Source organism: Palaemon carinicauda, chromosome 8 (assembly GCF_036898095.1).
Source record: "Palaemon carinicauda isolate YSFRI2023 chromosome 8, ASM3689809v2, whole genome shotgun sequence".
Taxonomy (NCBI): domain Eukaryota; kingdom Metazoa; phylum Arthropoda; class Malacostraca; order Decapoda; family Palaemonidae; genus Palaemon; species Palaemon carinicauda.
In genome coordinates, this window is record NC_090732.1 from 40408390 (window position 1) to 40436049 (window position 27660).

The following is a 27660-nucleotide window of genomic DNA, read 5'->3' on the forward strand; positions in this document are numbered from 1 at the left end:
GGCTTTGTGATGATCGCGCCATCTCGGCCACTCTCGCTTGTTCGGGAAGCATCAGTTCTCTCGAGAGCGTCACTCAGACAACGCGCGATCAGCATTCGTTGTGATTTAGTGATTTTCAGTGCTTTTAATTGCTTTTTTAGCTTTCATAATGAGTCCCAAGAAAGTAATGAGTGTTAAGGGGAAGGAGAAGAGGAAAACAGTGCGAACAACGATCGAGTTGAAGAAGGAAATTATAGCGAAATATGAGAATGGTGTACGAGTGTCCGATTTAGCGGTAGAATACGGAATGGCGAAGTCGACCATTTCTACGTTTTTAAAGCATAAAGAAATGATTAAGAAGGCGAATGTTGCAACGGGAGTTACGGCGGTAACTAAGCAAAGGCCACAAGTGATTGAGGAGATGGAAAAGTTGCTTTTAATATTTATTAAAGAAAAACAGTTGGCCGGGGAAAGTGTTAGTGAAGCGTTCATTTGTGAAAAAGCGTTGCATATCTATGAAGAATTAGTGAAGAAAAGTCCGAGTACCAGTGAAAGTGATTCATTTACATTTAAAGCGAGCAGGGGTTGGTTTGAAAAGTTTCGTAATAGAACAGGTATTCATCGTGTTACTAGGCATGGGGAGGCAGCTAGTTCGGATCAAATTGCAGCCGATAAATACGTGGGGGAATTCGATCGGTACATAAATGAACAAAATTTGATCGCACAACAAGTCTTTAATTGTGATGAGACTGGGTTATTTTGGAAGAAAATGCCAGCCAATACGTACATTACCAAGGACGAGACGAAGATGCCAGGTCACAAGCCAATGAAAGATAGGCTAACATTGTTGCTGTGTGCAAATGCAAGTGGCGATTGCAAGATCAAACCCTTGTTAGTGTACCACTCGGACAACCCCCGGGTGTTCAAACGAAATAATATTTGTAAAAGTGCACTACCAGTTATGTGGCGCTCGAACACTAAATCTTGGGTCACAAGACAATTCTTTACTGAGTGGATAAACGAAGTGTTTGCCCCCCAGGTTAAGGCTTACCTCATTGAAAAGAGCTTGCCAATGAAATGTCTTCTGGTTATGGACAATGCTCCTGCACATCCTCCAGGTCTCGAGGATGACTTGAAAGAAGAATACAGCTTTATCAAAATCAAATTCTTGCCCCCCAATACTACTCCCATACTCCAGCCCATGGACCAACAGGTCATTTCAAACTTCAAAAAACTCTATACCAAGGCCCTTTTCAGAAAGTGTTTTGAAGTGACCAGTGACACGAAGTTGACCCTAAAGGAATTCTGGAAGGAACACTTCAGCATCCTCAACTCTGTTAACATGATTGACCAAGCTTGGCGAGGTGTGACCTATAGGACATTGAACTCTGCCTGGCGTAAGCTGTGGCCATCATGTGTCACAGAGAGGGAGTTTGAAGGTTTCCAACCAGAGGCGGGTCCAAGCACTGCTACCCCTGTAATTTCTGATGACACTGATGTCGTTGAGGAAATTGTTGTCATGGGCAGGAGTTTGGGGCTTGAGGTCGACAAGGATGATATTGATGAGCTTGTAGAAAGCCATTCTACCGAGTTGACTGTGGAGGAATTGTTGCACCTGCAACAACAACAGCAGCAGGATCTGATTGTGGAGCAGGAATCTTCAGAAGAGGATGAGGTAAGGGAGGATGTTCCAAGTTCTCTCATCAATGAAATTTGTTCCAAGTGGGCAGATGTGCAGGCTTTTGCTGAAAAATACCACCCAGAAATTGCAGTAGCAAACCGGGCAGTGCATATGTTTAATGATAGTGTCATGTATCATTTTCGAAGAATACTGCAGAGGAGGAAGAAACAATTAACAATAGACCAGTTTTTCACAAAAGAAAAGAAAGCTGCTACATCAAAGCCTGTTTCTCCTCCAAAGAAGAGACAAAGAAGAGAAGAAACCCCTGAAATAGATCTGCCCACCCTTTCATTGGAGAGAGAAACAACTCCTGAAGGAGAACTACCCCGCCACATCATGGAAGGGGACTCTCCTTCCAAGCAGTAACCTCCCCCTTCCATCCTCTCCACATCCATCCCTGTATGCCATCGAACCGCTGCTCAAAGGTATGTTCACTACAGTACAGAAAATGGTTTAAAATTGTTTTATTTTAGTACAGTAAATGGTTTAAAATTGTTTTATAGGATTTTCTGACCAATTTCATACACATTTAGATAATTATTGTTGTTTAGGTACACGTTTTATTAATATTTTGGGCCTGTTCGAGTGCTTGGGAACGGAATAGAATATATACCATTATTTCTTATGGGGAAAAAAAATTCGGTACTCGAACAAATCGGAGGTCGAACACGGATCTCGAACGGATTATGGTCGAGTACCGAGGTATCACTGTAATTGGTGCTGTTGTTATGATATGCAATCTCATTTATGGCATGATTTCAGAAATTATTCTTTTGCTTTGCCATGCGACCTCAATATTTTTACTGGGTAAAAGAAACAAGTAGAAGGTAATTCTATATAATAGCTCTGCCAGCAAGTTATAAAATTTAAGTACTATCACTAAAAAGAGAGAAGGCCAAGGTTTCGCTAGGTCAAGAAGTGGTTTAAAATGAATTTGACCCACCTGAAAAAACTAGTCCCTAAACTTAATAACTCTCTCAAATTCCTCTTCAGAATTCGTTCGTATGTTTAAAACATAGTTGTTAAGTAACTGGAATACAAACCACGCTATTTAAAGTGGGTATTACTTTCAGTGTAGCTGAAAGGACGAGCCGTTAAAATTTTAACGGGTTTACTACCCCACCGCTAGTTAGCGGTAGGGGGTAGGGAGGGTAGTTAGCTACCCTCCCCCCTCACACACCTGTGTAGTAAGCTCACTTTTACCTTGGCTCGGGTGGTGATCGGACGTGTCCGCTTTGACCCTCGCCTCTTTGACAGCCATTAATGCTTTTTTTCTTTTTCTTACTTTTTCTTATACTTGTGATATATATATATATATAAAAATTCTGTTTATGTATATATTTGTGTATAGAAATGTAGTAAGTTTTCGTTTCAGTGTTTGTGCTGTGTGTGTAGTGTACGACAACGTCACCGGCTTAGTGCTAGGCCACCTCGGTTCCGTTGTGGGGTACGGCCTCTCCCTCTTGGTCCATCGGTTTTTCCTTCGGCTTTTCCTTTAACTCGGCCGCCGTGGGGATCGTCATCGCTGGAATTTCTTCATTCATCTATTATCTTCGCTGTTCCTCCTTTCCTACGGGGAACTTGGATTTTCAGCGATGGGTATGTGGGAGTTTTATAGCCTATGGTCTCTCTCTCTCTACTCGAGGTCATTCACCCCTTACTACTACTACTACTACGTACTATTACGGAAGCTCATTTCCCGTTGCGGGTTGGGTTGCTATTCAGTTTATTTATCTCTATTATTATTAATGCAATCTAGTCTATTATTATTAATGCAATCTAGTTATTTTTTTTTTTTTTTTAACTTTTCAGCTTCTCTGTGGAGAACACTTCCCTTTGGGGGTCAGTGGTTCTTACTATTTGTGATCATTCTTAGAAGATGAATTACATAATTAATATTCTGTTATAATTCTGTTTTTGTTACAGTTCTCCGCCCTCCCCCTTCTCCCGTGAATGTCATTGGGGGAGGAGGGCGCATACTTAATTTTTAATTCTTATGTTTTGCTTTTCCCTCGGGGTTTCTCTTCGGAGTTCCTCCCGGGGGAATTTCTGTTAAATAGTTATTTAACTTTATTTTCCCAGTTAACTATACAGTTTTTTTTTCTTCGTTTGACTAAAGTGTGCCAACGAAGCAGAGCTGTCCTGTTTGTGCCTGGGGAGTCTGCTGTCGCTGCCGTCTCTCTAGGACGTCGTCATGGGCGTTATCCCTTCTCTTAGAAGTCCTCCCGTGACAACTGTCAGCTCTTCAGTTCATCTTAGAACGCTAAGGAGGTTCGCCTCCAGGGGTAGGTAACTTCCCTCCTGAGGGAGGTTCCCTTCCCGGGTGTAAGAGCTTCCCTCTGCAGAGGGGGAACATCTCATACCTTAATATTCCTGGATGGGTTTTCCTGGTCCTCAGCCGGTTATGCTCTTGGTGCTGAGCGACCGTACTGTAACCAAGCTCAGGGAGCTGAGGAGTTGCAAGGCTGGGCGCTTGAAACCTTCAGGTGGCTATGCTCTTGGGGCTGAGTGGTCGCACCTGCAGCTTTGCTCAAGGGGCTGAGCAGCTGCAGGATCAGTCTGGTGATCTCTCTCGTTCACGAGGGAGGCCACTCTTAAGGACTCCTCTTCGGAGGATTGCTCCTTATAGGTCAGCTTGCTGATCCAACGGCCCTAAGGGGCGCCGTCACCAGTGTCTTCAAGTCTCTTCTACGACGTGTTCACCTCTCTCGTTTGCGAGAGAGGCCACTTAGAGAGACCCCTCTTCGGAGCATTGTTCCTGATTAGACCAGCCATCTCCTAGACCTGCTGACCTGCCGTATCCTTTCCTGGCTGCTGACTCTGTGGGCGCCTTCGCACCCCGTTATCCAACGGGCACCGGTCCCTTCGGGAGAAAAGGGGCTTTCTCACATTGTAAGTCCCTTAAGCGCCAGGTATCCCCTGCGCGCCAACGTTCTCCTGCGCAATTGCGCGCAAGTGCTCGCCTGCTGTTCCTGAGACTTCCATCCAGAGACATCTTGTTCCAGGGACTGCGCGCCAACGTTGACCTGCGCATCAGCGCACATCGTTGAAGTTTCCTGAGATAGCTCACAGGCGCTCACCAGTGATTCAGCCTGCGAGTGTCTCCTAGTCTCTTCTACGAAGGGCACCTCTCCCGTTCTCGGGAAAGGTCTCTCATAGAGACCCTTACTCGGAGTATCAAGCAGAACTTCCAGTGTTGAGCCAGCTGACCTACCGATCTTCCAGCTCTACCTTGCACTGCAACGAAGGACTTCGGCTCTGGACCCTGAAGCAGTCCTGCCTACGGTCCTCATCGAAGGACGACCGCCCCTTTTTAAGGGCACATCCCAGTTCCTGATCATCCTGTCAGCTGACCCTGCATCCTAGCGCTCGCCCATGATCTTCTTACGCCAACGATCTTCGTACGCGCGCAAGCGCCGACGATCTTCGTACGCGCGCAAGCGCCGACGATCTTCGTACGCGCGCAAGCGCCGACGATCTTCGTACGCGCGCAAGCGCCGACGATCTTCGTACGCGCGCAAGCGCCGACGATCTTCGTACGCGCGCAAGCGCCGACGATCTTCGTACGCGCGCAAGCGCCGACGATCTTCGTACGCGCGCAAGCGCCGACGATCTTCGTACGCGCGCAAGCGCCGACGATCTTCGTACGCGCGCAAGCGCCGACGATCTTCGTACGCGCGCAAGCGCCGACGATCTTCGTACGCGCGCCAGCGCCGACGATCTTCGTACGCGCGCCAGCGCCGACGATCTTCGTACGCGCGCCAGCGCCGACGATCTTCGTACGCGCGCCAGCGCCGACGATCTTGTTACGCGCGCCAGCGCCGACGATCTTCGTACGCGCGCAAGCGCCGACGATCTTCGTACGCGCGCAAGCGCCGACGATCTTGTTACGCGCGCCAGCGCCGACGATCTTGTTACGCGCGCCAGCGCCGACGATCTTGTTACGCGCGCCAGCGCCGACGATCCTGTTACGCGCGCCAGCGCCGACGACCCTGTTACGCGCGCCAGCGCCGACGACCCTGTTACGCGCGCCAGCGCCGACGACCCTGTTACGCGCGCCAGCGCCGACGACCCTGTTACGCGCGCCAGCGCCGACGACCCTGTTACGCGCGCCAGCGCCGACGACCCTGTTACGCGCGCCAGCGCCGACGACCCTGTTACGCGCGCCAGCGCCGACGACCCTGTTACGCGCGCCAGCGCCGACGACCCTGTTACGCGCGCCAGCGCCGACGACCCTGTTACGCGCGCCAGCGCCGACGACCCTGTTACGCGCGCCAGCGCCGACGACCCTGTTACGCGCGCCAGCGCCGACGACCCTGTTACGCGCGCCAGCGCCGACGACCCTGTTACGCGCGCCAGCGCCGACGACCCTGTTACGCGCGCCAGCGCCGACGACCCTGTTACGCGCGCCAGCGCCGACGACCCTGTTACGCGCGCCAGCGCCGACGACCCTGTTACGCGCGCCAGCGCCGACGACCCTGTTACGCGCGCCAGCGCCGACGACCCTGTTACGCGCGCCAGCGCCGACGACCCTGTTACGCGCGCCAGCGCCGACGACCCTGTTACGCGCGCCAGCGCCGACGACCCTGTTACGCGCGCCAGCGCCGACGACCCTGTTACGCGCGCCAGCGCCGACGACCCTGTTACGCGCGCCAGCGCCGACGACCCTGTTACGCGCGCCAGCGCCGACGACCCTGTTACGCGCGCCAGCGCCGACGACCCTGTTACGCGCGCCAGCGCCGACGACCCTGTTACGCGCGCCAGCGCCGACGACCCTGTTACGCGCGCCAGCGCCGACGACCCTGTTACGCGCGCCAGCGCCGACGACCCTGTTACGCGCGCCAGCGCCGACGACCCTGTGACGCGCGCCAGCGCCGACGACCCTGTGACGCGCGCCAGCGCCGACGACCCTGTGACGCGCGCCAGCGCCGACGACCCTGTGACGCGCGCCAGCGCCGACGACCCTGTGACGCGCGCCAGCGCCGACGACCCTGTGACGCGCGCCAGCGCCGACGACCCTGTGACGCGCGCCAGCGCCGACGACCCTGTGACGCGCGCCAGCGCCGACGACCCTGTGACGCGCGCCAGCGCCGACGACCCTGTGACGCGCGCCAGCGCCGACGACCCTGTGACGCGCGCCAGCGCCGACGACCCTGTGACGCGCGCCAGCGCCGACGACCCTGTGACGCGCGCCAGCGCCGACGACCCTGTGACGCGCGCCAGCGCCGACGACCCTGTGACGCGCGCCAGCGCCGACGACCCTGTGACGCGCGCCAGCGCCGACGACCCTGTCACGCGCGCCAGCGCCGACGACCCTGTCACGCGCGCCAGCGCCGACGACCCTGTCACGCGCGCCAGCGCCGACGACCCTGTCACGCGCGCCAGCGCCGACGACCCTGTCACGCGCGCCAGCGCCGACGACCCTGTCACGCGCGCCAGCGCCGACGACCCTGTCACGCGCGCCAGCGCCGACGACCCTGTCACGCGCGCCAGCGCCGACGACCCTGTCACGCGCGCCAGCGCCGACGACCCTGTCACGCGCGCCAGCGCCGACGACCCTGTCACGCGCGCCAGCGCCGACGACCCTGTCACGCGCGCCAGCGCCGACGACCCTGTCACGCGCGCCAGCGCCGACGACCCTGTCACGCGCGCCAGCGCCGACGACCCTGTCACGCGCGCCAGCGCCGACGACCCTGTCACGCGCGCCAGCGCCGACGACCCTGTCACGCGCGCCAGCGCCGACGACCCTGTCACGCGCGCCAGCGCCGACGACCCTGTCACGCGCGCCAGCGCCGACGACCCTGTCACGCGCGCCAGCGCCGACGACCCTGTCACGCGCGCCAGCGCCGACGACCCTGTCACGCGCGCCAGCGCCGACGACCCTGTCACGCGCGCCAGCGCCGACGACCCTGTCACGCGCGCCAGCGCCGACGACCCTGTCACGCGCGCCAGCGCCGACGACCCTGTCACGCGCGCCAGCGCCGACGACCCTGTCACGCGCGCCAGCGCCGACGACCCTGTCACGCGCGCCAGCGCCGACGACCCTGTCACGCGCGCCAGCGCCGACGACCCTGTCACGCGCGCCAGCGCCGACGACCCTGTCACGCGCGCCAGCGCCGACGACCCTGTCACGCGCGCCAGCGCCGACGACCCTGTCACGCGCGCCAGCGCCGACGACCCTGTCACGCGCGCCAGCGCCGACGACCCTGTCACGCGCGCCAGCGCCGACGACCCTGTCACGCGCGCCAGCGCCGACGACCCTGTCACGCGCGCCAGCGCCGACGACCCTGTCACGCGCGCCAGCGCCGACGACCCTGTCACGCGCGCCAGCGCCGACGACCCTGTCACGCGCGCCAGCGCCGACGACCCTGTCACGCGCGCCAGCGCCGACGACCCTGTCACGCGCGCCAGCGCCGACGACCCTGTCACGCGCGCCAGCGCCGACGACCCTGTCACGCGCGCCAGCGCCGACGACCCTGTCACGCGCGCCAGCGCCGACGACCCTGTCACGCGCGCCAGCGCCGACGACCCTGTCACGCGCGCCAGCGCCGACGACCCTGTCACGCGCGCCAGCGCCGACGACCCTGTCACGCGCGCCAGCGCCGACGACCCTGTCACGCGCGCCAGCGCCGACGACCCTGTCACGCGCGCCAGCGCCGACGACCCTGTCACGCGCGCCAGCGCCGACGACCCTGTCACGCGCGCCAGCGCCGACGACCCTGTCACGCGCGCCAGCGCCGACGACCCTGTCACGCGCGCCAGCGCCGACGACCCTGTCACGCGCGCCAGCGCCGACGACCCTGTCACGCGCGCCAGCGCCGACGACCCTGTCACGCGCGCCAGCGCCGACGACCCTGTCACGCGCGCCAGCGCCGACGACCCTGTCACGCGCGCCAGCGCCGACGACCCTGTCACGCGCGCCAGCGCCGACGACCCTGTCACGCGCGCCAGCGCCGACGACCCTGTCACGCGCGCCAGCGCCGACGACCCTGTCACGCGCGCCAGCGCCGACGACCCTGTCACGCGCGCCAGCGCCGACGACCCTGTCACGCGCGCCAGCGCCGACGACCCTGTCACGCGCGCCAGCGCCGACGACCCTGTCACGCGCGCCAGCGCCGACGACCCTGTCACGCGCGCCAGCGCCGACGACCCTGTCACGCGCGCCAGCGCCGACGACCCTGTCACGCGCGCCAGCGCCGACGACCCTGTCACGCGCGCCAGCGCCGACGACCCTGTCACGCGCGCCAGCGCCGACGACCCTGTCACGCGCGCCAGCGCCGACGACCCTGTCACGCGCGCCAGCGCCGACGACCCTGTCACGCGCGCCAGCGCCGACGACCCTGTCACGCGCGCCAGCGCCGACGACCCTGTCACGCGCGCCAGCGCCGACGACCCTGTCACGCGCGCCAGCGCCGACGACCCTGTCACGCGCGCCAGCGCCGACGACCCTGTCACGCGCGCCAGCGCCGACGACCCTGTCACGCGCGCCAGCGCCGACGACCCTGTCACGCGCGCCAGCGCCGACGACCCTGTCACGCGCGCCAGCGCCGACGACCCTGTCACGCGCGCCAGCGCCGACGACCCTGTCACGCGCGCCAGCGCCGACGACCCTGTCACGCGCGCCAGCGCCGACGACCCTGTCACGCGCGCCAGCGCCGACGACCCTGTCACGCGCGCCAGCGCCGACGACCCTGTCACGCGCGCCAGCGCCGACGACCCTGTCACGCGCGCCAGCGCCGACGACCCTGTCACGCGCGCCAGCGCCGACGACCCTGTCACGCGCGCCAGCGCCGACGACCCTGTCACGCGCGCCAGCGCCGACGACCCTGTCACGCGCGCCAGCGCCGACGACCCTGTCACGCGCGCCAGCGCCGACGACCCTGTCACGCGCGCCAGCGCCGACGACCCTGTCACGCGCGCCAGCGCCGACGACCCTGTCACGCGCGCCAGCGCCGACGACCCTGTCACGCGCCCCAGCGCCGACGACCCTGTCACGCGCCCCAGCGCCGACGACCCTGTCACGCGCCCCAGCGCCGACGACCCTGTCACGCGCCCCAGCGCCGACGACCCTGTCACGCGCCCCAGCGCCGACGACCCTGTCACGCGCCCCAGCGCCGACGACCCTGTCACGCGCCCCAGCGCCGACGACCCTGTCACGCGCCCCAGCGCCGACGACCCTGTCACGCGCCCCAGCGCCGACGACCCTGTCACGCGCCCCAGCGCCGACGACCCTGTCACGCGCCCCAGCGCCGACGACCCTGTCACGCGCCCCAGCGCCGACGACCCTGTCACGCGCCCCAGCGCCGACGACCCTGTCACGCGCCCCAGCGCCGACGACCCTGTCACGCGCCCCAGCGCCGACGACCCTGTCACGCGCCCCAGCGCCGACGACCCTGTCACGCGCCCCAGCGCCGACGACCCTGTCACGCGCCCCAGCGCCGACGACCCTGTCACGCGCCCCAGCGCCGACGACCCTGTCACGCGCCCCAGCGCCGACGACCCTGTCACGCGCCCCAGCGCCGACGACCCTGTCACGCGCCCCAGCGCCGACGACCCTGTCACGCGCCCCAGCGCCGACGACCCTGTCACGCGCCCCAGCGCCGACGACCCTGTCACGCGCCCCAGCGCCGACGACCCTGTCACGCGCCCCAGCGCCGACGACCCTGTCACGCGCCCCAGCGCCGACGACCCTGTCACGCGCCCCAGCGCCGACGACCCTGTCACGCGCCCCAGCGCCGACGACCCTGTCACGCGCCCCAGCGCCGACGACCCTGTCACGCGCCCCAGCGCCGACGACCCTGTCACGCGCCCCAGCGCCGACGACCCTGTCACGCGCCCCAGCGCCGACGACCCTGTCACGCGCCCCAGCGCCGACGACCCTGTCACGCGCCCCAGCGCCGACGACCCTGTCACGCGCCCCAGCGCCGACGACCCTGTCACGCGCCCCAGCGCCGACGACCCTGTCACGCGCCCCAGCGCCGACGACCCTGTCACGCGCCCCAGCGCCGACGACCCTGTCACGCGCCCCAGCGCCGACGACCCTGTCACGCGCCCCAGCGCCGACGACCCTGTCACGCGCCCCAGCGCCGACGACCCTGTCACGCGCCCCAGCGCCGACGACCCTGTCACGCGCCCCAGCGCCGACGACCCTGTCACGCGCCCCAGCGCCGACGACCCTGTCACGCGCCCCAGCGCCGACGACCCTGTCACGCGCCCCAGCGCCGACGACCCTGTCACGCGCCCCAGCGCCGACGACCCTGTCACGCGCCCCAGCGCCGACGACCCTGTCACGCGCCCCAGCGCCGACGACCCTGTCACGCGCCCCAGCGCCGACGACCCTGTCACGCGCCCCAGCGCCGACGACCCTGTCACGCGCCCCAGCGCCGACGACCCTGTCACGCGCCCCAGCGCCGACGACCCTGTCACGCGCCCCAGCGCCGACGACCCTGTCACGCGCCCCAGCGCCGACGACCCTGTCACGCGCCCCAGCGCCGACGACCCTGTCACGCGCCCCAGCGCCGACGACCCTGTCACGCGCCCCAGCGCCGACGACCCTGTCACGCGCCCCAGCGCCGACGACCCTGTCACGCGCCCCAGCGCCGACGACCCTGTCACGCGCCCCAGCGCCGACGACCCTGTCACGCGCCCCAGCGCCGACGACCCTGTCACGCGCCCCAGCGCCGACGACCCTGTCACGCGCCCCAGCGCCGACGACCCTGTCACGCGCCCCAGCGCCGACGACCCTGTCACGCGCCCCAGCGCCGACGACCCTGTCACGCGCCCCAGCGCCGACGACCCTGTCACGCGCCCCAGCGCCGACGACCCTGTCACGCGCCCCAGCGCCGACGACCCTGTCACGCGCCCCAGCGCCGACGACCCTGTCACGCGCCCCAGCGCCGACGACCCTGTCACGCGCCCCAGCGCCGACGACCCTGTTACGCGCGCAACGGTGTGATAAGGAATTACCTTGTAGTGAGTGCAGGGAATGGTCTACCTCCCAGTGGGAGAGGTTTGCCCGGCGGCGTAAGAACTAGTCCAGGAGAGACATTTCTCCTTCAAGGGTTGCCTTGAAAGAGGAAGGCTCCAGGGACTCTTCTTCCGCCGCCCAAACCTCCTCCGAAGCTCCCGCTCAGCCGGCCTCTCGTGAGAGACCGCCGAGTGGTAGCGTAGACCCTTGTTCTGTTTCCCGATCTCGGGGTGCGGGAGAGGGCGTCGCCTCCCATAGCGGGGCGGCTCCCCCTCCTCCTCCGGGGGAGGATTTTGATTCTCATTATGATGACCCTAATGCCGTGTCTAATGATGATCTCTTTCAGCTTTGGGCTTCCTTGGGGCTTAAGGGCTTGCCCTCCAAGGAAGCCCTGTTTGACCTTATCCAGTTGGGGGCCGCTGTCAAACAGTCGCCGGTGATAGCAGAGGTAGACCCTCTGTCTATTGTCGACGTGGTTGTGGCAGAGGCTTCCGACGGGTCTGGTCAAACCTCTGCTGTGGCTGATGTTGCGCACGTTGCTGAAGGCCCTCCTCCCCTTTGCCAACATCCTTCGAAGGGGAAGGTGGGTCCCACGGTCCCTCCTGCGGGTACGCCACCTCCTCGGGTGAGCACACTGACAGACTCCTCTTCGGAGGACAGACAATCCGGATGATCTCCCTCGTGGCCTCCTTCGCCTTAAGGCTCGTCGTCCTCTTCGCCGCAGGGGCCTCCCGTCTCCCTATAAGGGAGTCAAGAGGCGCCTCTTCGAGTCATCACCGCCTCCTTCCTCTGATGAGGATTCTCCTCGTCGGGAGCAGACTGTAGCAGCCATGTCCTTGGACCTTTCCGGGGATCGCTCGCGATCTCCTACGCTTAACAGACCTTCCACTTTCGGTGCAGATGCGCAGCAGGCGCCTTCTAATCTCGTCATCCGACGGGCACCGGTCCCTTCGGGGCAAAGGGATGTCTCCCACGGTGTGGGTGCTTCCCTTGCGCGTCAGGGTTCCCCTGTGTGCCCAACTGCCCGTTCGTGCGCAGTAGCGCGTAAGCGCTCTCCAGAGTTGCAGCCACCTGACTCGCCGCGCCACCGCTCACCTGCTCGTCAACGTTCGCCTGCTCGCCAGCGCTCTTCTGATCGTCAGCTCTCTCCTGCTCGCCAGTGCTCTCCTGTTAGCAGTCAACACCCTCCTGTTCCTGTTGCGCGCCATCGGTCTCCTGAGCACACACGATCTCCTGCTCGTCAGCGCGCACCTGCGCACCTTGTTCCTGATGCGCGCCAACGCTCGCCCACGCGCCCTAGATCTTCGGATCTGGACGCGGGCAAGGACCTGGCTCCTCCTCGCCCACGCGCTCCTGTTCGTCCATCTTCGACTGCGCAACAGCGCGCACTTCAAGAGTTCCTGCGCGCCCACGCGCCTTCACATCCTGAGCCCATCTGCGAGCGTTCGCCCTTGCGCGTCGCCGCGCCACCTGATCCTGCACCCAGCAGTCTACGCGTCGACACCCTCCTGCGCGCCAGCGATCTCCTGAGCGCCCGCGCGACCCATCCCCTGCGCGCAAGCGCTCTCCTATACGCCAGCGCCACCTTGACCTAGATCGCCATAAGTCTCCAACTCGCACACTCGCCAAATCACCCGTGCGCGGGCGGTCACCTGCGCGTACTACGCGCCATCGCTTGCCCAGGCGACACAGATCTCCAGGACGCCATCTATCTCCTGCGCCGTGCCGTTCTCCTGAGCAACAGCGATCTCCGCTTCCCTCACGCGCTTATTCACCTACGCGGCCACGCGTTCCTTCACATACGCGCCAACGTGTCCCCTCGCCAACGCGCCCGCTCGCCCGCGCGCGTTTATCCCCACGCGTTTATCCCCGCGCGATTCCTTGAATCCTCCTCCGCGCAAGCGCCAGCGCGACCTCCGTTCTCGCCGGGTTCCGCAGCTTGTGCCTGCGGCAGGGACGCGTGCTTCCAGATCGCCGTCAGGATTACCACCGCGCAAGTGCAGGTCTCTCTCTCAGGACCAGGAAGAGTCGTCGGAGAGGTCTAAGCAACATTCTTCCCTTTCTTCTTTGCAGGTAGGCCCCGTTGCGTCCACTCCGAAGGGTCAGGCGATCCCCTTCCCTCCAGCGGGAATTACGGACACTGCGTCCGTATCCCGTCAGTCTTGGTTTGGTCCTCAGATGAGAGTGGTGGTGTAGGCTATGAAGCCAGCCCTTGCCGATCTGGGACTCAAGCCAAGGACAGACTCGCCCCCGCTGAAGAGAAGGAGAGGAGTGGACTTCGTGGTGACTTCTCCCAGGGAGAAGTTGGCTCCTAAGAGGTCCGTCAGGAAGGCTCCATCCCCTTCCCAGTCGTTTTCTCCTTCTCATGTGGATGAGGTCTTTCTGTTCTCAGGAGAGTCCAGCGAAGCGGGGACCTCTCCCTCGGCACCAAGGGGAGAGACCCCTCCTCGAGGAGGAGAAGCGACTCGCGTGGAAGGTACCTTCCAGACCTCTTTGCTGGAGTCCTGTATCCCGCCCAGGAGGGAACCCAAGGACTCAAAGACAATTCCGAAGTCGTCTTCGCAGATTCGTCAGGAGCCAACCAGACCCCGGGAGAACGTCCACGTGTCTCCACAAGAAGAGCCTCTGGGGACGGGAGTGTTAGCTGCCAGTCCACAGGGAGGAGAGCAGCATGAGTCTGAGCACGCCTTCTGGCAGGTCTTGAATCTGATGAGGCAGCTCAACAGGTTCAAGGACCCGGAGATCGCCCCTTGTGAAGGCAAGGACACGGTCCTGGACCAGGTCTATGGTACCCAGAAGCCCCCGAAGGCCAGCGCGGCTTTGCCCTAGTCCCAGGGGGTGAAGAGTGCCAGAGACAAGGTCGACGCTCAGCTCTCGGACCACGCCTCCTCCAGCCGTTCCTCTGCCGGGAACAGACTCCTCCCTCCTCCTCGGTTACAACAGAGGTGGTTTTTTGAGATCATGGAGTCCAGCCTAGCTCTTCCCCTCCACCACTTGGTGGAAGAGCTTACAAGGGGAATTCCGCTTGAGAAGCTCTCCGCCCGGCAGGGGACATTCTCGGCGTCGGAGATCCTGAGCCAGGAGAAGGTCGCGAAGTGTGCTATGCAGGCCACTTCGTGGCTGGATGTCTGGCTGGGTTCTCTGGGCATCCTATTGCGCTCCAAGGACTTGTCTGAGGAGAGCAATAGGAAGGCCCTGGAGATCTTCCTCCTCTCGGGCACTCGCTCCATCGAGTTCCTGGCCCACCAGGTTACCAACCTGTGGGCCAACTCGGTCTTGAAGCGTCGTGATGCGGTGACTGAGAAGTTCCACCCGAAGGTCCCCGCCGTGGATGTCTGCAGGCTCAGACACTCCTCCATCCTTGGAGGAAGCTTGTTTGAGCCCAAGGACGTGGAACGCACAGCTGAGAGGTGGAGGAAGTCTAACCAAGACTCGCTCCTCCAGAGGGCCCCCGCATCTCGGCCCTACAAGCCTCCAGCTCCGCAGCAACATCAACAGCAGCCTCGCAGGACACCGAAGCAGGCTCCGGCAGCTAAGACGAAGGTGTCTAAGCCTCAGCCCTTTCCTGTCAAGGACAAGAGGGGCGGTAAGTCCTCCAGGGGAGGCAAAACTCCTAGAGGGAGCGGCCGTGGCCGTAAACGCTGAGAGTGGCAGTCCCCCCGCGTGTCCACCTGTGGGGGATTGCCTACAAAGTTGCGTGCACAGGTGGCAGCAACATGGGGCCGATTCTTGGACGATCTCCGTGATCGGCCAAGGTTATCGCGTCCCATTCACGACATCTCAACCTCCCAACAGCGAATCCAGTGTCGTTGAGCTCCTATGCCATGGGATTGGCAAAGGGGCTGGCCCTTCGGGCAGAAGTAGAGACCATGCTCAAGAAGGATGCACTCCAGGAGGTCGTCGACGGCTCCCCAGGCTGCTTTAGTCGACTCTTTCTTGTAAAGAAGGCGTCTGGAGGCTGGAGACCAGTCATCGACCTCTCGGCTCTGAACCAGTTTGTCAAGCAAACTTCGTTCAGCATGGAGACAGCGGACACGGTCAGACTTGCAGTGAGACCACAAGACTTCATGTGCACACTGGATCTGAAGGACGTGTACTTCCAGATCCCAATCCACCCTTCTTCCAGGAAGTACTTGAGATTCAGCCTAGACAGCAAGACCTACCAGTTCAAGGTACTGTGCTTTGGTCTCTCCACAGCACCTCAGGTATTCACCAGTGTTTTTACCCTGATTTCGTCATGGGCGCACAGGAACGGCATCCGTCTCCTCCGAAATCTGGATGACTGGCTGATCCTAGCAGACTCGAGTCGACCCTTCTTCGGCACCGAGACAGGCTTCTGGGACTTTGCCAAGATCTAGGGATCATGGTAAATCTCGAGAAGCCCTCTCTGCAGCTGTCCCAGCGACTGGTTTATCTAGGCAATCTATTAGACACCAATCTCCACAAAGCCTTTCCATCAGACGACAGGATAGCAAGGCTGAGGAGGGTGGCAGAACCCTTCCTCAGGCGGGAAGAGCTTCCAGCCCAATCATGGTTACGTCTTTTAGGTCACCTAGCCTCCCTGGCCCGTCTGGTCCCGAACGGCCGTCTCAGGATGAGATCCCTGCAATGGTGGCTCAAGTCCCGGTGGAGTCAGGGCTCCGATTCCCCGGACTCTCTGGTCCCGATAGGACCCACGGAACAGGCGGACCTGCGGTGGTGGCTGATAGACGAGAACCTACGAAAGGGAGTGGATCTTCTCGTCCTTCCCCCGGATTTGACGCTGTTTTGGGACGCGTCAAAAGAAGGGTGGGGGGCTCACATTCTGAACCAGAGTATCTCAGACCTTTGGTCAGAATCAGAAAAGTACCTGCACATTAACCTGCTAGAGATGAAGGCCGTGTATCTGGCTCTTCAACAGTTCCAACGGACCCTGGTGGGCCACTCCGTGGTGGTGATGAGCGACAACACCACGGTAGTGGCTTATATCAACAAGCAGGGAGGTACTTTTTCACAACAGCTATCCCATCTTGCGGTAGAGATTCTGAGGTGGGCAGAAGTCCACTCGATAACACTATCAGCTCGCTTCATTCCTGGCAAGAGGAATGTGCTCGCCGACAGTCTGAGCAGGGCTTCGCAGATAGTGAGTACCGTGTGGTCTTTGGATCCTCAGATAGCCAACAAAGTCCTGACTTTGTGGGGTTCCCCGACAGTGGACCTGTTCGCAACAGCCTTGAATTTCAAACTGCCTCTGTACTGCTCCCCAGTCCCGGACCCCAAGGCTCTCTGGCAAGATGCCTTCCAACAACGGTGGGACAACATCAACGTGTACGCCTTCCCACCGTTCTGTCTGATGAGAAGGGTGCTAAACAGGACCAGACTATCGGTCAACCTGTCTATGACCCTGATAGCTCCACTATGGCATCACGCGGAATGGTTCCCGGACCTTCTGCAGCTCCTGACGGAGCTTCCGAGAGAACTCCCCCCACGACACGAGCTACTCAGACAGCCACATTGCAACATCTTCCACAAAGCCGTAGCCTCGCTTCGGCTTCACGCCTGGAGACTATCCAGCGTCTCCTCACGGAGAGAGGCTTTTCGGAACAGGTTGCGGAGAGAATATCTCGTCACTTGCGAAAGTCCTCTGCGGGAGTCTACCAGGCGAAGTGGAGAGTCTTCTGTGGTTGGTGTTGTGGGAGGGGTTATCTCTCCACTTGATGCAACTATTCCAGCAATTGCGGAGTTTCTCGTTTATTTGCTGGAGGAAATGCGCCTTTCGGTCTCGGTGGTGAAAGGCTATCGCTCAGCTTTAAGCCTGGCTTTTAGGCTGAAAGGAGTGGACATTTCTTCCTCGCTAGAACATTCTCTACTCATACGTAGCTATGAGCTTACCTGCCCTCAGTCGGAAGTGAGACCTCCTCCATGGAACGTGGTTCGGGTTCTCAGGGCTCTTAAGAGACCTCCCTTCGAACCATTACGCCAGGCCTCTGATCGCCACCTGACTTGGAAGACGGCTTTCCTACTCGCGTTGGTCTCTGCCAAACGAGTTAGTGAACTTCATGGTCTCTCGTACGACATCGCCCATTCAAGGGGATGGGGGGAGGTAACGTTCAGGTTCGTCCCTGAGTTTGTTGCCAAGACTCAGAATCCTGGAGTGCCGGACCCACGGTTCGGCTCCTTCAGAGTCACGAGTCTCCGTTCTATAACAAGTGACCCAGACCATCTATTATGCCCAGTGAGGAGTCATTACTTGAAGAGGACAGCTGCAGTTCGTCCCCGTGTGCATGCGTTGTTTGTAAGCACAGGCAGGACGAAGAGGAGGGTCACCAAGAACACCATCTCCGCTTGGATTCGAAGGGTCATCCACCACGCCTTGAATCCTGACCCTCCTCCGTCACGTCGCCCTTGGGCACACGACGTCAGAGGCATCGCTACGTCCCTGGCCTTCAAAAGAAACTTCTCTGTGACGCAGGTGCTACAAGCTGGGGTCTGGAAGCATCAAACGACCTTCACAGCCCACTACCTGCAGGACGTGACCCACAGGAGCCTCGATACCTTTTCTATCGGCCCTGTGGTGGCTGCACAACAGCTGGTCTAACCTCAGGCTCCTTAATGGACAAGTAGCAGAAGGTTGAGGGTGTTGTTACCCAGTTTTAGTCTGCATGAATGAAAGAGTATGTCTGGCCCTTATTTCTTTCTTCATCCTCCCCTCTCTTGGGGAAAGCAGCATCCTGGTCTCCGCATAGCTGACCTCAATCTCTGCAGGTAAACCATGCACCCTTGTGTTCCTAGTATTAAGTTAATACTGTCGCGTTCCCCATACCCTGACGAGGTGGTATTGGGAACGTCCTAGCCTAGATTCCCATCTAAAGGACTCCAGGTCAACTTCCTAGGACGAGTCACTCTCTATTCCTCCACACACAACTTATGTAGGCCACACGTTCCTTGCGAAGCAAGGAACTTATGAGGCGCAGGGACTCCTTTTCTCGAGTGCTACTCACTCGGTTTCTGAGTCCCCGGGTAAATCCAAAGCCAGTAAGGCTGGGGACTTTAAACCCTTTCTAGGGGGTAAGTCACCCAATGTAAATAGCGTGGTTTGTATTTCGGCTACGGAACAAATGACAAATTCGGAGATAATTTGTATTTTTCCTAACCATACAAACCTTAGCTATTTACACATATTTGCCTGCCATCCCTGTCCCCCAAGACAAGTTCTACCTCTAAGTGAAGTGAGACAACTCACCGGTGTGTGGGGGGGAGGGGTAGCAAGCTACCCCTTCCCCTACCCCCTTGCTAACTAGCGCGGGGGGTGGGTGGGTAGTTAATCCTCGTTAAAATTCTATTGGTTCGTCAATTTCAGCTATGCCGAAAGTAAACCCAATATAAATAGCTAAGGTTTGTATGGTTAGGAAAAATACAAATTATCTCCGAATTTGTCATGTTTGGGGTTATCTTAAATAAGTTAACCTTTGTTTTATGTTTTCGGTCTCTCTCTTACTTTTTCAATATGGGCGACCCCTCCCCTGTAATCCCTCTTAACGAGAGAATGCCTTGAAGTCATCGGGCTTCAGCACGGCATATCATTCCGGTGCTGAAGGCTTGTGATGGGCAAGAGGGCTCTCGAATCGGGGAATTTCTTTTCCTCAGTTTGACTCTAAATTTCTCTCATTCTTTTTCTATTACTTATTATTGCTTATTCCTCCTTCATAATTATCAGCTGTCTCCAACCTTGCTGTCAAAACACTCTTACCCATTTCACTGTCCAGGTTTTTTAGAGGAAACATTGTATCCATGATCAGTTTTTATTTCAAAATCAATTGTGGGAGCTGTGGTGGTCTTGCCAACTGCCCGAAAATGTTTGGACACCTAGGAGTGTCAGTACAGTATTCCCATACTGGCACGGGGAACTATCTCGTAGGAAAATTTGGCCTTTGGATTCCAGGGGTTGGCGGTTTCATAGAGATAGGACTCTCGGCATTCTGTCCGGTTTGCCTGCCACTATGGTTAGAGTGGGGATGATTGTATTCTTGAAATGCTCTGTCCCATCAAGCGGGTTTGGCATACACTTGAGCCACTCAAATCATAGTGGTGCCATCCCTTTGTGGTAGGGTAGGGAGTGGACATTTGGTAAGCAGCTTTTGCAGGTGTCATTGGTGGAGAAATTAATTCCAGGAAAGGCTAACGGTGTCGTCTTAGGAATTTCAGACAGTCTTAATATTTTCTCTCCCTTAAACTTTAATTTTTTTCCATTTTTTTTTTCATTGTTATTATGACCCCTTCCCTCCCCCCCAAAAAAAATAATGAGTAAACTTAATATTCCCCGTACCCCTGGATCAAATGGTGAACCCCAGACACCGTTGACGACTTCTGCTTGTTCAAATAAGGAAAGCTCTGTTGACAACCTCTGCAATAAAAAGGATTCTTCCAACAATACTTCTCTGACCAGTGTTAAAGACAATTTATCGGCACTGGTGGAAAATGATTCTTGTAATAACAGTAATACTTTACTCTCTGTTTCTGGCTCATTACCAGATCCAACAAAAAATCTGAAAATTCTCTACTTAAAAAACATACCAATTGGTTGTAGCTATGACATAATTCATGAAGCCTTCTGTAGATTTGGGGCAATCAAAGAAATTTTAATGGAGCTTAATGGTAGTAAAGGCTTTTGGGAAGCTTGGGTATCATTTTCAAGTTTTGAGATTGCTTTAGAAGCAAATAAAAATTTAGAGAGCATAAAAATTGACAATTGTTTGATTTCTGGGGCTCTGTGATAAAGCACCAAGACACCTAGAGGTATATAAACCAGAAGAATGGATGGAATAAGAAATAGAGCATAGACTTCCAGAAGTAAGAACCCCCAAGCCCCCAACATGGATAATTGGATCTGGGAAGATAGATAATTATAACTATTATAAGATTAGTAAATTTATACAAAAAAAGTTTGTTTAATTAAAAGTAAGGATATTAGCAGATACGGTAAGCAATCTGTTTTGATTAATGCAAAATCAGATACTCAAGCTCACATGCTCTGTGGCATGAAGATTGCAGAAATTGATCCTATTAAGGATATTAAACCACATATGAGCTTCAGCTATGGTAAAGGAGTAGTTTTTGATAAAGATCTATATGAATTTTCAGAACAATGAATTTTCAGAACCAGAAATTCTGGACATGTGCCCTGCTAATGTTTGGAAAGTAAGTAAGATCCCTCAAACAAGCATGGTAATTTTAACATTTGAAACCCCTGTTATACCAGATCATATAGTTATTGAGAATGAAAGAGTACGTGTTCGAGAATATAAACCTAGGCCTTTACAATGCTTTAATTGTTTAAAGTACGGTCGGCCTTCCCGGTACTGCAATAATACGAAGATCTGTATTAACTGTTCTTCGTTAGAACATGGCCAATGCAACAGAGATACAACCTGTGCAAACTGTAAAGATCATCATAAATCAAATGATAAAAGATGTAGAGAATACGAGAAAGAAGCTGCAATCTTGAAAGCAAATGCTGAACATATCAGTGTAGGTTATGCAAAGCATTTACTCAATCGACAACTTAATTTTGCTCGCGCGGTTAAGATGCCACCAAAAGATTATAATCCACTACCCCTTACTACCTCAGGGGGACCAGTGGTAGCACCTGGCCCGTCAGGTGCATCTCCCTTAGTGGTGGTAGCCCAGCCATCTGGGTCAAGCGCTCAGCCTATAAAAGCCAGAGCACAAACCTCCAAAGAGGTCAATATGGTTTCCAACACACCAAAAGTAATGTCACCGATAGGAGCATCTCCCCTAGAGGTAGTAGCCCAGCCTTTTGGGTTAAGTGCTCTAACTGTTGAAGTTCTAGCACAATCCTCCAAGGAAGCCAATGCGGCTTCCACCACCTCAAATGTATTGTCTCAGGCAGAATCTCTACCTGATTTGATGGAGATTGGAAAACAAGATCTTCCAAAGAGGAAAAGGTCCCCATCATCCTCACCTTCATCTAAATCAGCTAAGTGCCCTACTGCTCATGATCCTAAGGTTGACTTGTATAAAGATATTAGAAAGAAAGAAAAGAAGAGTGGTGGCCTAGTAAAGCCTTCCATCTCCAAGCCTTACATGGCTTCATCTGAAAAGTCCCAAAAGACAAATGAGACAAAGAAAAATAATAACAAAAGATAATGTCTATCATCCAGTGGAATTGCAGAGGTCTAAGTACTAGCATTGAGCAAATAAAAACTTTAACCAGGGACTCAGACATGAAGGTAATTTGTCTACAGGAAACCAAGATCAGTGCCAAACCATTTAATCCTGGACTCAATTATCATTTTTGTAGATCCCCTCCTTTGCAAGCTGCAAGAGCTCAAGGTGGTACAGGTTTTATTATTCACAAATCTGTAAAATTGGAAACAATCCTACTCAATACACCACTACAGTCATGTGCAGTTAGAACTCATCGGAAAAAAAATTACTTTATACTCGCTATATATTGAACCATCTTTAGAACTTTTCCTCTTAGATCATGCTGGTAATCCAAGAAGGCTTAGACTTTCTGACCTCCAAGACCTGATCAATCAGCTTCCTGCCCCTTTTATTTTAATGGGTGATTTTAATGCAAAGCATACTTTATGGGGTGGAAATGTGTGCGATAGATGGGGTAATCTTGTTGAATAATTAATCGACAACAATGATGTAATATTAATGAATGATGGTTCTCCAACTAGGTATGATGTATTCCACAACTCTACATCAGCCATTGATTTGTCAATCTGTTCCTCATCCATTCGATTGGGCTACCTTTGGTCAGTAAATGAACACCTACATGGCAGTGACCATTGGCCAATAATGTTAAATTATGTCCATAATCTTCCTTCTCGGTGTCCACCAAAATGGAAGATAGACGAGGCAGACTGGGCAGCTTATGAAAACTGTTCACACACCGATAAAGAGTATGATGAATTTACATCTCCAGTGCATGCCTATCAACATCTTGAAAATATTATTGATGATAATGCTAGCAAGTTTATACCTAAAACATGCGGTTTACCTCATCGCTCTGTAGTTCCTTGGTGGAGTAAAGAATGTGCCAACGCAAGAAAAGTGACCCGAACTTGCTTCAGAAGATACTTGAGAACAAACTATGTAGCAGATAGAATAGCGTACCTCAGAGCCTGTGCCAAACAAAAAAGAACTTTTAAAAAAGCAAAGAGAACATCTTGGAAGAAAAGGGATTTTGACGAAGGAAAAATCTATTTCTGGGAAGAGGCCTGTGACGGCCGGTGAAAAGTCCTTCTTTGTACCTTTTCTAATATAAATCTTCCAAATATACTAGAGAAAGATAAAAGCATGGAATGCAGAGGTTACAACCCTCGCGCGAACACCTTGTAGGTGTCGTATATTTAACAAGGGCATGCGAAAACCACTATTCACAGGCTGTCTTCCATTTAGATAATCCCTTCATCAATGGGGAGGGCCGTAACAGGCCCTAGAGAACACAGTTGGACTACCCCACCGACACCTACCACGCGCACTCTAGGACATCCTTCTGCAAGAACATATGGCTTGGTAAGGAAAAAGGGGGTGGGTCCGTACCAAACAACCGAGAAGGGTTTCACCGGGCGTCACAGGCCTCTTCCCAGAAATAGATTTTTCCTTCGTCAAAATCCCTTTTCTGGGGCGGCCTGTGACGGCCGGGGAAAATGTACCAGAGAATGCCTTCCAAGCCCAATACAATAATAACATAATAAGAGAAAACTAACACCATGTAAGCCAATAATATAATACTGTAAGTAAACATAAAATCACAAACTAGCCAAAGACATAGGGGACGTAAGGCTAAAATAATATGAAGACAAGGAATCACCCGAGTGTCCAGTCGCAAAAGGTATCAATCTTACTTGTCTAAGCATATCTAAACATTAAAGGAATGGTAATTACAATAACAGTTAAATCATAGCAATTAAACATGGTAAATAACTTAGGGCTAACGAACCACCCAGGAGAGTGGCGACGTGGTGTGAGAGGTGGTTAGGAGGGAGGAGAGAAGAGATGGAATAAAGAAATAATCAGAGTTTAATGGGGAGAGATAAGACTCCCCGCTGCAACCGTAGGGTATTTAAGGGCCTGTAAGTTCTTTAGATAGTGGCGTTTGAAAACCATAGGAGATTTCCAATCCGTATATTTTTTAAGGTCATTAAAGTCCATGTTCTGGAAGTAATTGATGGAGGTAGCTATTGACCGTATATCATGAGCATGGGGAAATGATTCTGGGCTAGCATGTTTTAATGAAGTAGAGGATTTGTTGTCTGATACCTTGAATGGTCATAGTACCCCCTCGTTCCCTGATAAATAAGGGGCCAGACGAGCGGGTGGCAGATCTAGCTAAAAAGGTCCTGAGAGTAGTGACTGGACACAGCGAAGGATCCTGGGGAAGAGAGATAATCTTCCAAGGGGACCACCTATTTTGCGGGTCCTCATTTTTAGCTAGGAAAGTTCTGTCTGGAGAAAGCAGTACTTCGCCTGTAGGGAGGAAATCTATGTTTTCCGGGTTACGTGAGAGAGCTGCTAGTTCTGAGATTCTAGCACCTGAGGCCATAGCTGTTAGAAATAGTCTTCCTAAGCAGAGTGATATAAGAGCAGGTCTCGTTGTCTGTGTCTGACGCAAGTTGACATTGTTCTGAGACCAAGAGACTTTTTGTGGCCGATCCAAAGGCCGAAGCCTAGCACATGCTTTTGGAATAGATGAGAAATAGGAATCCGCCAGGTTAATGTTAAACCCAACAAGGAAGATCTTCTTCAAAGCTGACTTGATGGTGGTTATAGTGCTAGCTGCCAGGCCCTTGTCAAATAGGAACCTAAAAAACGTGATGGCTAAATTCGGAGTCATAAGAGTGTGGTCTGAATTCTTTAGGAAATCTGCTAATTTCTTAACAGCCGAATCATATCGACGAATTGTCGAGTCCCTTTTGTCCGCTTCAATGAAGAGAACGTTTTCCGGGTCAATGTTTGCGTCTTTATGAGCTGCGAACTTCATGAAGTCCACAAAGTTAGGGTTTTGGCTATCCTTGAGGAATCTGACATAGTCTGTGTTTGGATTACGTGGGTCAGTTTGGGGAATGGAATCTGGAAGGGTCGGAGTTTCAACTCGAGGAGGAGAGGAAACCAACTGCTCTTTGGCCAGTGAGGTGCTACTAAGGCCACTGCCCCCGGAAGGAGCGTAGTTTGTGCAATACTTTTATTAGAAGATTCACTGGTGGAAATAGGTAAATCTTCCTCCAATGGTTCCAATCCAGGGTTAATGCGTCTATGGCATAAGCCTGAGGGTCCATGTTTGGTGTCGCATAACACGGAAGTTTGTGATTCATCTGAGTTGCGAATAGATCTACCTGGAGGCCCGGAACCAGCCTGAGTATCCACCGGAATGAAATTTATGTCCAGAGACCATTCTGATTCCAGTGGTTTCGTCCTAGATAGCGAGTCTATCACATTCTGGACTCCCGCTAGGTGGGTTGCTGACAGGAACCAGTTCTTTTCTGTTGCCAAGGCAAAGATAGTGACCAGGATCTGATTCAGTTTGGGCGACTTGGATCCTCCTCTGTTGACGCAGTGTACTACGGCTGTGCTGTCTGACACTACTCTGATGTGGGTCGACCTCGGAGGAGAGAGTCTCTTCAGGGTCAAGAACACTGCCATGGCTTCGAGAACATTGATATGGAAGTGTTTCATGGCGGGTGACCAAGAGCCCTGAAACATCTGACGTTCGTAGTAACCCCCCCATCCACTCAGAGACGCGTCTGTATGAATTGTCACTTGTGGGGGTGGGAATTGAAGAGGAACCGATTTGGAGAGGTTCCTCGGTTCGGACCATGGCTGTAGTCTCATTTTCAAGACAGAGGGGATCTTTGAGACCTTGTCTCTTAAAGGTACTGTGGCTCTCTTTCTCCAAACTCGATTGATGACTTTGAGTTTGGCTTTCAATAGTCGATCTGTTACTGAAGCGAATTGAAGAAGGCCGAGGATTCTTTCTAAGGCTCTTCTGGGCACCTGTTTGTGTTTGAAAAAATTCTTGATCTTGGAAGCTATTTCTCTTACCTTTTTGGGAGGTAGAGACAGCTTGTGCCGTGCAAGGTCCCACTGTATGCCTAACCATTCGAAGCGGTCTGATGGTAGTAGGCGGGATTTTTGGAGATTGACCCGAAATCCCAGGTTGGCGAGAAAACGGGAGTACTTTCTCGTAGCTCTGTTGCATTCCAGGGCCGACAGAGCCCAAATGAGCCAATCGTCCAGATAAGCAACGATCTGAATCCCTTGGTTCCTGAGTTATTCTAACACTGTCTCTCCCAGTTTCGTGAATATCCTGGGTGCAATGTTGAGGCCGAAGGGCATGACTTTGAACGCAAAGGCTTTCCTGCCTAGACGGAAACCTAGGTAAGGAGAGAAGTTTCGAGCTAATGGTACGTGATAATAGGCGTCGGTAAGATCGATAGAGGTGGTGCCGGCCCCACGGGGAAGCAGGGTCCGTACCTGAGAGATGGTCAACATCTGGAACCTGTCGCAGAGGATGTAAGAATTTAGCTTTGACAAGTCCAGGACCACTCTCAATGCCGACGAGCCTTTCTTCGGAACTGTGAACAGGCGGCCTTGGAACTTCAGCGATCGAACCCGTTTGATTGCTTTTTTCTTTAGTAACTCGGTGATGTACTCTCTCAGGATGGTAGTGGGTTTCTGGAAGAAGGCCATTGGTGGAGGAGGAGAACCTTGTGACCATTTCCACCCCAAGCCTTTGGAGACTATGCTGTGAGCCCACGGACTGAAGGTCCAATGGTCTCGAAAGTGGTAAAGTCTCCCCCCGACCGGGACTATATCATTGCGAGGGAGTGAATCTAGGTCCCTTCCCTCCTCGAGAACCCCTTGTCCTAGGTCCGCCTCGTAGACCACCTGTTGAGGGTGCTTCGGTTGTAGGGCTGACGAAGCAGCGGGAGACTGTGATGTCGAGTGGGTAACTGGCTATAGATGGCAGTGACCCCGGTTCATTTTGTAGAGGGCAACACTCTGCTTCTTCTTGAAGAAAGCTTGCTTTGGTCTTCGACCTTCTTCCTGGCAGTGAGGCCCCGCCTTTCCTGCAATTTTGGGTTGCTCTCGTATCATCTTGTAGAACCTTGTTCACCTCCTCCTGAGGGAAGAGGGTTTTACCTCATCAGGGGGAAACTATCAGCCGGCTCGATTCCTGTCTGATAGAGGTCTCAGACAGAACGTATTTCCCACAACCAACCCGATCAGACCACCAAACGTGTAGGTCGAATTGGAAGGGCAGAGATTGGTTCTTCCTGAATATCCGAAACAAAGTCTCAGTGGGATAAATCGAGGCTAGGGTCTCCCCGAACCTTCTTGTCTGTTTGAATAGTAAGACCTGTCCATTTATCCATAATAGGCAAGGCAACAATAAGAGCAGCTGTAGATATGGCGTATTCCCCATTGTGTGGGGTGAGCTTGGAATTATCGTACCCCCCAGACCGACAACATCATGGTCCAGACAGATCGGGCCTGCCCTTTAGGAAATAATACCGTTATCTTCGGTACCTTGTTTAACCTAACCAAGGCATGCTCTTTCAATCGAACGAATCCGTTGAATGGGAATTCTAGTCCCTGAGAGTAAATTCTAGGTCCCCCAGAGGGCGGACGTCTATGCCATCTAGAGTTATGGTACCATCTATATATGGAACATGTAAGGCAAATATCTGTGTTGTTTTTATCGAAGGAGGTTACTTCGATACGCCTGAGGCTGTAGGGGGAGTCATCCGAGTTCCTGAACGGATCCGACTCACCCCCATATCTTTGAGCTCCGTCATAGCCCCTTGGCTTTCCCTAGAATGTGTTGCTTTTAGCAGTCACGGTTTTATGCAAGGTAACATGAACATCAGGATCCTTTGAGGGTCCTAGGTCGGTGACGCAGGTAATTGCAAAGCTGAAGGCTCAAAACTCCTCCCCACCTACCTGCCCGTCCATGGGGTCGATGTCCAACCTTAGAGAGGACACTCCAAGGAGATAGGGTCCTCTAGATGGAGCATTC